The sequence below is a fragment of the Numida meleagris genome, chromosome 11, assembly GCF_002078875.1.
Source record: "Numida meleagris isolate 19003 breed g44 Domestic line chromosome 11, NumMel1.0, whole genome shotgun sequence".
Taxonomy (NCBI): domain Eukaryota; kingdom Metazoa; phylum Chordata; class Aves; order Galliformes; family Numididae; genus Numida; species Numida meleagris.
Window position 1 is genome coordinate 1,256,259 of NC_034419.1, and position 9,565 is coordinate 1,265,823.

Consider the following 9,565-nt stretch of genomic DNA (forward strand, 5'->3'; position numbering starts at 1 on the left):
AGCCCGGCCCGTTCTTCGCCGCGCCCCGCGGCCCCGCCGCCCCGCCACAACGAGGTGCGGGGAACGGGCAGCGCCCATCGCGCAAAGCAGATCCCGCAAATAGCCCGGGAGTGCGGGGGCAGGGGGAGTGCCGGAGCCATTTTGCAGACCTGGGGCTGGAGGCGGCCGGCGCGGCGGGAGGAGGGAGAGGAAGGAGAGCGCGTTGTGCCGGCAGCGAGCTCTGCTCGGAGCCCCGGTTGTCCCGGCGCTGCCCACCCCGCAACGTCCCGCGGCCCGGCCCCGCGTGGCGGCAGCGGGGTCCCCACCGGAGCTCCGTGCACGGCTCAGGTTGGTGGCAGCAGCCCTGCGCTGTCCCCGCGGGGATGTCCGGGGCCGCGCGGTGCCTTGTGCCACAGGAGATGGTGGGTTTTCGGGGCTCACCTTGTGATTCCGTCAGCCTGTGTATCTGAGCTATGAGGTCAGTGTGTGTGCACGGAGGATTTGGGGTCTGTCACCTCGCCACGCCGTCAGCACGGCCCAGGTTTGAGGCAGGGGGCCCGGAGCAGCGGTGCGCCCGGAGCGGCTCGAATCCCTCCCTCCGTGCGTGCGCTCTGCAGAGCGACGGGCAGAGAGTTTGGGGGCACTGCGGTGACTTCCCCTGACAGCTGACATAGGGAACTGAATGAGGAAATTCTTTAGATTGTGCTTAAATGCCACATGAGATTTTGCTTTACCTTTGCAGGCTTATCGCCAGCAGCCTCCCTCTCTGCTGGGCTCTCTCCAGTGGGCGCTCACCATCCCCGTGTGCTGTGCAGGCAGTGCGGCTCAGACCACGCTACCACGAGCACCGTAACCATACTGGTTATCATCTGATGCTTTGAGCCTTTCGTTAACAAAGTGCAGCTTCTTAAACGTTAATCACCGACAGAAGTCGTCACATGAAAGAAGGGGGTTATTTTATGACCACAGAGTACTACGTGCTAATCTCTGGATGATGGTGTTTCCTGCAATGAGGAAACTGGGCAGCTGAGGTTGGCGCGGTGTTGGTGTCGGTATCGCTTCCTTGAGGTGTGTGCACAGTGACGCACCCAGGGCTGAGACCGAGCCCCTGACGCCGCACCAGGCCTGGGCTGTGGGCACAGGAAGCATTCGGCCATACAGAAACCCCTTTGGTGCCAGGAACTGCAGGTGAGTAGGAGTGGAGGAAGCTCCAATGTTGTCCTAGAGCTAAGAGATGAGCTTCTCTTCCTTAGGGGAACAGAGAATGGAAGGTCCAGCTCCGTGTGCATCCCAAGGAGCACAGAACAGCTTATGGAAGTGCCTTGGTGCTTTATGGTGGAACCAGGAGAGCTTTCTCCTGTGTTCGCCTTCTGGACAGCACATAACCCTCCTTAACTCCCCGTGTTTTCATCTGGACTATTAATATTTCATTGGCTTTATCTTTCAGCAGCTGAGTTGACTCCATGTAACCACGGCCCTTCCTGTGTTAGGAGGCTTTGATGCCCATGACGGGGGATGGTGTGGTGCACACGCAGCCACCATGTCACCAGTGCTGCTCTGGAGCAGGACGTGCATCCCTGGCACAGCATGGATGGTAGAGCTCCAACTCAGGGCAGACAAACCCGATTTTGGTGCCTGACTCCTTCCAGCTTGGAGCAGCGGCCACGGGCTGACGCTGTTTGGGAGCAGCCATCATACAAGTTCTCTCTTTGGTTTTAAAAAATGAAGAAAAACCAGAAAAACCACAACCTGCAGGGATTCCTCATTGCCTGATGTTGATAACCACGCTCCAAGTGCCCCCCTCTCCCCGCAGACAGTGGGAAGCAGCTCAGTAAGCGAGCCAGGCCCTCCAGCTGCTCCTCTGGCAGAAGAAGAGATCATACAATCAGTCACAGAATCACAGCATGGTTGGGCTGGAATGGATCTCATAAGCCCCAACCCCAGCTGTGGGCTTGTTCCCCCCCCACCAGATCAGGCTGCCCAGGGCCCTGTCCGTGGCCTTGGGCACCCATCGGTCAGGCAGAGCTCTTGTGTTGTCCTTTGGTGGTTTCTGCCCACCCATGTCTCTCCTCCCACGCAGCTTCCCCAGGTGGGAAGGCACCCGCTGGGCTCACCGCTCCCACCCCTGCCTTGGCTGGGCCTGTCCCTGCCTGTCCCAGAGCTGTTGTGCTGCGGGGTGCTGGCTTTGCACAGGGATTAAGCGTTCCTGGAAGCAACGCGCATTATAGCACTGAGCAGCTAGAGCAGGGTTAATGGAGGGCATTGCCAGAAACCTGGGAGTTCGCTCAGGTCTGTGCAGTCAGAGCATTGCTCAGAGTGATGAGGTTCTGCCTAAGCTCGGAGGCCCAGGGAGGTGCAGTCTGTTCAGCGGGCGTAGTTAGGAGCAGGTATATGGAACAGAAGAATCAAGATAAGCACTCAGAAGTATTCCACCTGGGGGTTTTGTCTGAGCTTGTTTTTGGATTAACCTGAGCAAGCAGGGCCATCCTTTGGACGGAGCCCACAATCAACCTTCTGCTACACTGGTGTGAGCTTGTGCTCCTTCTCCCTGGATAGCACTCATTTAATGGTGGCTAAACCCAAGGAGGGTTTTCTAGCTATTTTAGCTGCCTTGCAGTTGAGTTCCTTGGTTTTGATGGAAGGTTTCAGCTGTTGAGTCCTTTGGGTCAAAACTGGAGGGAATTGGGCGAATGCAGGACTGCGCTGCAGCTGACAGAGCCGGGCGGCACAGTGCTTTTGTTTTCTATTTCTAACGAAAGGCATTTTGCAGTCATTAGGGTCCCCCGCTCCCAGAGTCTGAGGCTGAACTTCATGCACCAGGAGTTCCCCTTGTGCAGCCGCAGCGCCGCCCAGCCTGCCCCAGCTCTGCGCATTGCTGGAGTGCCTGCCCGGCTATTTCTGTGCCACACATGTGGCTGCAGTCAAGCGCTGCTTCTCTGTTGAGGACAGCTGAGAGTTTCCATAACCTTTGACTAAGAAATAACCGTATCTTTCCTTGCAGCCACTCTGCACAACAGACAGCACATAAGATAACATCAGTATTACTGTATTAAACCCATTGTTCTGGTGTTGCACTTCTTTCCACTGGCTGTGAAGAAGAGGGAACAAATGGCACATTCAGACCATGGCAGAAATGAATAGTCTGATGTATTTTCCCTCTGTTTCACTTAGGGATTACTCATTAATTAACCTTTTTGTTTTTATTTTAAACACTCCTGTGGGTTTATCTAGCACCCTTCAGATGCTGCTGCAGGCAGAGCACCAGGAGGTGGCTGCGCCTGGCACAGCCCAGAGAGCAGACTGGTGTCAGGTCACCGCTGCCAAGGTCAGCAGCTCCACTGCCGCAGGAAAGGAAAACACGCTGTAACACAGACTGCTCCTTTTCCCGGCCGCCTCGGGGACAAGGAAGCAAACACAGCAATAACAGTGTGTGCCTCTGACACGGTGCTTGTTCTACAGATGCTTTGCACATGCACCCCGAGGATATAGGTGTCCATGTTCATTGCATCTGCTGGAGCTCTGCCGCGTGCTTCGTGGCTGTATGTAATGAATGCTGGCAGCAGTCAGTCTTCCAGCAAAGCAGTACGTATGCTGGGTCCATTCATGCCCTCTTACTCTCTGCAGGTTGGTTGTCAGGGTGATAAAAGCTGGGCCTGGAGCTATTCAGCTCCATGCTATCTTGGCTGCTATCTGCTGCATGCAGGTATCTGGTGATGCGCATTAAAACATGTAAGATAGCAATGCATACACTCTATGCACTGAGGGGCAAATGCAGCCTGAAAGCTTTCACCCTCCCTTCAATTTCAGCTTGCTTTGTTTTTGCCAAAGCTAACCCCAAAGTGCCCAACAGCACAGAGGACTGCTGAATCTTATTTGGGAGTTGTGGCTTGCAGTAGCCTGCCACATCAGATTTTTCCTCCTGAGAAAACTTGCAGTCAAAATGCTTGATAGTTTGTGCAAACTTGTTTGCTGTAATACTTGCTATAATGTGCTGTGTTTGCTTTAAGTCTGCCCACAAAGTAGCATCTGAGCATTAGGGCAGCATCCCGGAGCATTGTAAGGCCATACCCTGAACATGTCATGGGAGGAGAACCCGTTTGCAGGCTGTTCTATAAAGCACAACCAAGTCAGTTCACAGGTCTGACCCTCCCTGGGCTGTAGATAGCTGTCCCGCTGGCTTGCCAGCGGTAGCACAGGACACTGACAAGTCTGTTTTTAAAACCCCTGGGTGGAAAATAACCAGGAGAGGGGTTTCTGCCAAGTCAGAGCAGGAGAGGTGCTGCAAAATAGCGTAGCATTGTGCCTCCCAGTGAGCAAGCGTCCCGGTGCGGAGGCATTTCTGTTTATGTAACCCAAAGCAGACTCTGCTGCTCGGGCTGCGTTTCCAGACTATTGCTGGGAGCCAGCAAACATGCTTCAGGCTGACAACCTTTTTCTCCAAGTGGTTGCTGAACTTGTCATATGTTGAGTCAGCGGAGGGAGGTCTGGTGCCCCTGCTTGGATTCTGCAGTGAGTGGGGAGCAACCATCCCATGGCAGGGGGGTTGGAACCGGGTGATCTTCAGGTCTCTTCCAACCTAAGCTATTCCATGATTCTATGATAAGACCGATTCTGATCTTTCCTGGAAGCACCTAAGCGAGACAAAGAGTAGAAGTGGGTTATTTTGAGACACCAAACCCAAAGAGACTGTGGGGAAGAGCCTCCTCCATTCGAAGTGATGGGATCTTGCATTCAAGTCAGTGCTGCTCTGAGTGAGCAACAGATGAAGCTCAGGCTGAGCCGTGCTTGGGAGGACGTACAAGCTTTTCCATTCAAGATCTGGAGATTATGTTTACAGATGGTGATACTTGTGAAAGAATACTCAAAAGTGAGCTTCAACACTGCATGTGAAGGAGAGCTTGCAAGTTTTATTTGAAGCAGTAACCAGCAGAAAAGCACCATAGCCTCATGTGCATCCGTGACACCATCGACCTGTGTGTAGGCTTCATTCAAAGTCAACAAAAGCTCTGCTGCCATGGGTAGCACCTCAAGCTGCTTGCACAGCCAAGCATCTTTGGAGGAAGTTTTTGTGCCTTCTCATGCTCCTGCTCTTGCATTTCTCTGAGATGCCCCTCTCCAGGTCCTCTGCACTTGTACGGTTCAGCAGATCAAACTGCAGGTGGTGCTTGCTTGATGGCCCTCATTTCTTGCAGCCACACTGCTCTGAGCATTGCAGATTTACCCAGCCAACCTGAGCACAGCAAACAGGAGGCGGGCAACAGCAGGTAAGTGTGCTCCACCCGAGAGATAGCTGCAGGCAGTGACGTGAAGCACACCAACACCCGGGGCCACGCTTGGCTGGCTGCAGGCACTCCCACCTTGGCCCTGCTCCAGCGTGGGCTCACTACGGTGCTGGGATGGCTTTGCAGAGTGCTGCACATTTACAAGGTGTAGCACACTTTCCAGACCTAAAAAAACCCCCAGCACCACCAGTTGGATGCTGCTAAGTTGCCCAAGGATGATGTCTTGTGTCTGCTCCTCAGAGTCAGGAGAAGCTGATGACATGACATACAATGACCTGGGTAGCTTTAGATATCAAGTATTCAGAAGCCAAACATGAACGGCAAGAAGCTCCAAGTACGGAGCTCTCACGCCTTCCAGGCGTAAAGAGGACTTGGAAATCACAGTTGTTTTCTTCCTATGGTAAAAGGTATTTAATGCATAACAAATATCAAATTGGTAATTTGGGAGGAACATGTTTAAACATTTGTAGCATTGAATCACTTTCTGCATACAAAAAATAGAAGAAGAAAAGGATATTGTTTTCAACATTTACACCCAACTTTTTTTAAGCTAAGAATTAGCTTAAAATTCTTAACTTTAAGAATTAGATTAGACAATTCATTCTGGGCCGAAGTCCAAATATGACTAAGTTTGACAGAGGCAGCCAGTTGGCAAAGAGCTTGGCAACAGGTTGGTATACGTTTCTGAAGACAGTGACCAGGGAACATGAGGGTCCACCTGCATCTCCATCAGCACCTCATCCGATTCATATGAGATGTAAAAAGAAGGGAACGGATCGAATACCTACACTATCTGCAGGACTCAAATGATGGTTTTCATCGAGTCCATACAAGGAGTGGGGGTACTCACAGCCCCGAATGGTTTCAGCCAGGACCTTGGTGTTACTGCTTTTTGAAAGATACAGGGGCATGTTTGGAAATTTATCTCTCTGTGGAGTTTTGTTGCCAAAAATGATGTGTGTTACACGTGGATGACCTTACATCTCTACACCTGAGAGGCTTGTAAACAGAAATTTCTGACCTATTGTAGCGATCAGAAGGACCAACACAATGGTAAAGGCATTACAAAAGAGATGGAAGGACCTGCACAATAGCAAGGTGTTACAAAGGAAGGGAAGTAGATCCTTCACCCATATCAGAAGATTCTAGGTTTGCAGGGAAAGGCTTCCACCAAGGAGGGATCTTCAGAAAGAAATCCTTCCTCAGTGGCAGTCAGCCCTTCAATGAGGCCTAAGAGTGGTGGAGCCAGGCTCCAGCCCTTCCTGTCACACAGTGAATTGCCTCCACCTGTGCTCCCAGGGCTGGCTGGGTCTTTCCTCCAGGTGCTCAATCAGGGGTTCAGGCCCCTGACTCAGCAGTTCCCATACACCTACTTTAAAATGTTCCAAAGTATTCAAGTGGACTTTAAACTCATTACTTAGAACATATAAAAATGCAACCCCTTAGGAGAGGTTTGTAATGACAAGGAATTGACATCAGAGAGCCACAGCTAGTGTAGAGCAGATGTCTGGAAAAGGACACTCCAGGCTGGAGATGTTGCTTCTGCAGCGCATCACCACAACGAGACAGCATGAGCTGATGTCCATCCATGCCAAGGAGAGATTACAAGGGTAAAGTACCTGCCCAGCTGTGTTCCTTCCTTATTTACTTTACAGAAACAAATCCCATCCTGCACTGCTTTATATTTCTATGAAATTTCTGAAGTGGAAGGTTAAATTTGTTCTCCTCCTAAAATTCAAACACAGATTTATTCTCCCCTCAGACCTTCAACCCCATCACCTGGGACTCTGTGCAGTGCCTGCAGAGAGGCCTTGGGGTGGTGAACACATGGAGTCCCGGGCATGTGGGGAACACTCCTGCTCCTTAGGGCAGTGGTTTCCAGAGGTTAGGATAGCACACCCCTGCCTTTCCCTGAGAGTCTGGCATTAAGAATATCCTCGGTGTGTGCAGCATGCAGGCATTGTCCTGCTTTCTGCCCTCTGGGGCTAAGGATCTAGAGCTTGCTTATTATAAAAAACTGTTAACCCAAAGTTAGAACAGTTGCTACTGCTTCCTTTGTGAGAGGAACTATAAAATCATTCTGGGATTTCACCACAAAAAAGTAAAAAAAAATAAAAGAAAATCACCAAAACAACCACCACCACCAACAGAGAAGATTACAGGAAAAGATTTATTGTTCCATCATTTATATGTAGAAGTATCAGACTATGAACCAACACAGTTTTGGACACAACATAAGGATAAGAAAACGTCATACAATTTATTTACAGGGCTCTCTTACAACTGCACGACTAACTACTAAGACATTTTAGGGTTAACTGGGTCCCTACGCTCCCTGTCTACTCTATCTCTTGCTGAATGAGCGTCTCTTGGAACACCAGTTCAGATGGGCACAGTCAGCTGCAGCCCTCCTCTTCAGTCCAGTTCTTCCTCAGCTGTTTTGGGCATCAACTCAGCTGAAGCTGGGGTTACAGGAGAAGAGTAACTAAAATGCAAAGGAGAAAAGTTAGTTGCCACCATGTCCAGACAGAAAATCAGAAGGATGATAGAAGAAAGACTTTGAGTTGCAAAAAAGAAACCTGTATATAAAAACGTCTATGGTTTGGTTTCAACCTCCAAGTCAGGGTAAAGCATTTTGAGACCGTCAGAGCCCCACTGGTGTTTTCACCCGAGACGTGCCCTCAGCGATGAAGATGCAGAACGTTTCCTGCCATCCTCACCTCCTCCACTGCCTAGGCTTATTTAATGGGAACACCCATCCCAGCCAGGAGAACATTCTGGGAGCTGGGCCATGTGCACAGACACTGATGTACCTTCCTCTGAGCAGAAGGCGCGTCCTCTTCTCCCTGATGCCCTTCTAGCAGGACAGGTGTTTCTAGAGCTGCTGTTCTGCTGCTGGTGCTGGAGCAGCATCAGGCGTTGCTCTTCATCACATGCTGGAGGGGAGGGTGAAGTGGTGTCCAAAGACTCAAGTGGATCATCTGCAGCAGAGACAAAAGAAATTTCTGTTTTTAACTTTCTATATCACTATCAACTACCTCTACCAGCCATCTCACTATCGGCTATGTTTCTGTCCTCTATTTCCCTATCAAGTATCTCACTATGATATAACTATCTATCTCACTAGCAGCTCTTTTGCTTTCTACTAAGTATCTTTGATCCACATACCATCTATCAATTACCTGTCTTGCCATGCACTATCTATCCACTGTTCCACTACCAACTATTTTTCTTGCTATCAACTGCCTTGCTATACGCTAGATTTCTTACTATCCATCAACTCTCTCCCTGTCAACTCTTTTGCTATCCACTACCAATCCAAGAACTATCTCGCTATCCACTCTCCGCTATGCCCTCAGCCCCCAACACCCCCCAGGGCTGCCCTCCCCCTGCCCCTCGCACAGCCCACACTGGGCTGCCAGCCCATCACCTGCAGCTGCCCTGTTGGGGCCGCAGCTGCAAGCGGGGCAGTGCGGGGTGGCTGGGGGCTGCCAGGGAGGCGGCTGCAGCACGGTACCTTCCTCTGAGCAGAAGGCACGTCGTCTTCTCTGCAGTGCTCTTCTGGCAGGACAGGTGTTTCTGCATCTGCTGTTCTGCTGGGACTGGGGCAGCATCAGGCGTTGCTCTTCATCACTCACTCACAGTGGGGTCCCAGGACTCAAGTGTCTCGCCTGCAACAGAGATAAAGATTTTTTAGCCACTTTCTAAATCACTGTCAACTTTCTACATTGCTATCTACTGTCTATCAACTAACTATCTTGCAATCAACTATGTTTTTATCTACTATATCCCCATCTGCTATCTGGCTATGATATAACTATCTATCTCACTAGCAACTATTTTGCTATCCACTAGCAACTATTTTGCTATCCACTAAGGATCTTGCTATCTACAAACCAACTCTCTGTTAAAGACCCATCTTGCTATCCACCATCTATCCACTACATCTATCACCAACAGCTATCTATCTCGCCATCCATTCTCTATCAACTGTCTTACTATCAACTATCTACCTCAGTATCAACTCTCCACTAACTATCTATACAACAACTATCTCAATATCCTCTGTTTCCTCATCCACATCCCTCTGCCCATGATCCCCCCTGGGGCTGGCCTCCCCCTGCGCCTCACACAGCCCACTCTGGGCTGCCAGTCCGTGTCTTGCAGCTGTCCCATCAGGGCTGCAGCTGCAAGTGGGGCACTGTGGGTCTGCCGGGGGCTGCCAAGGAAGGCGGCTGCAGCACGGCCAGAGCAGGGGCTGCAGCCACCACTGGCACTGCCAGCACGGGCACTGCCAGCCAGGG

At 51.0% G+C, this 9,565-nt stretch overlaps 1 protein-coding gene and 1 long non-coding RNA gene across 3 annotated transcripts in view; one reads left to right on the forward strand and one right to left on the reverse strand.

Moving 5' to 3' along the window:
* Nucleotides 1–556, reverse strand: part of LOC110404813 (6-phosphofructo-2-kinase/fructose-2,6-bisphosphatase 4) — a 44,684-nt gene extending 44,128 nt beyond the window's left edge. Inside the window, exon 1 of one of the 2 annotated variants that reach the window (XM_021409533.1) lies at nucleotides 421–556. The gene's annotated coding sequence lies outside the window, so the exon portion shown is untranslated. Of the gene's footprint in view, nucleotides 1–149; nucleotides 325–420 lie in introns of those variants that run through there. The other variant, XM_021409535.1, reaches the window with a different exon arrangement.
* On the forward strand, nucleotides 202–6,339 carry LOC110404819. The gene is made up of 3 exons (XR_002442505.1): nucleotides 202–327; nucleotides 722–1,167; nucleotides 1,427–6,339. It is a non-coding gene; the product is annotated as an uncharacterized LOC110404819 (long non-coding RNA).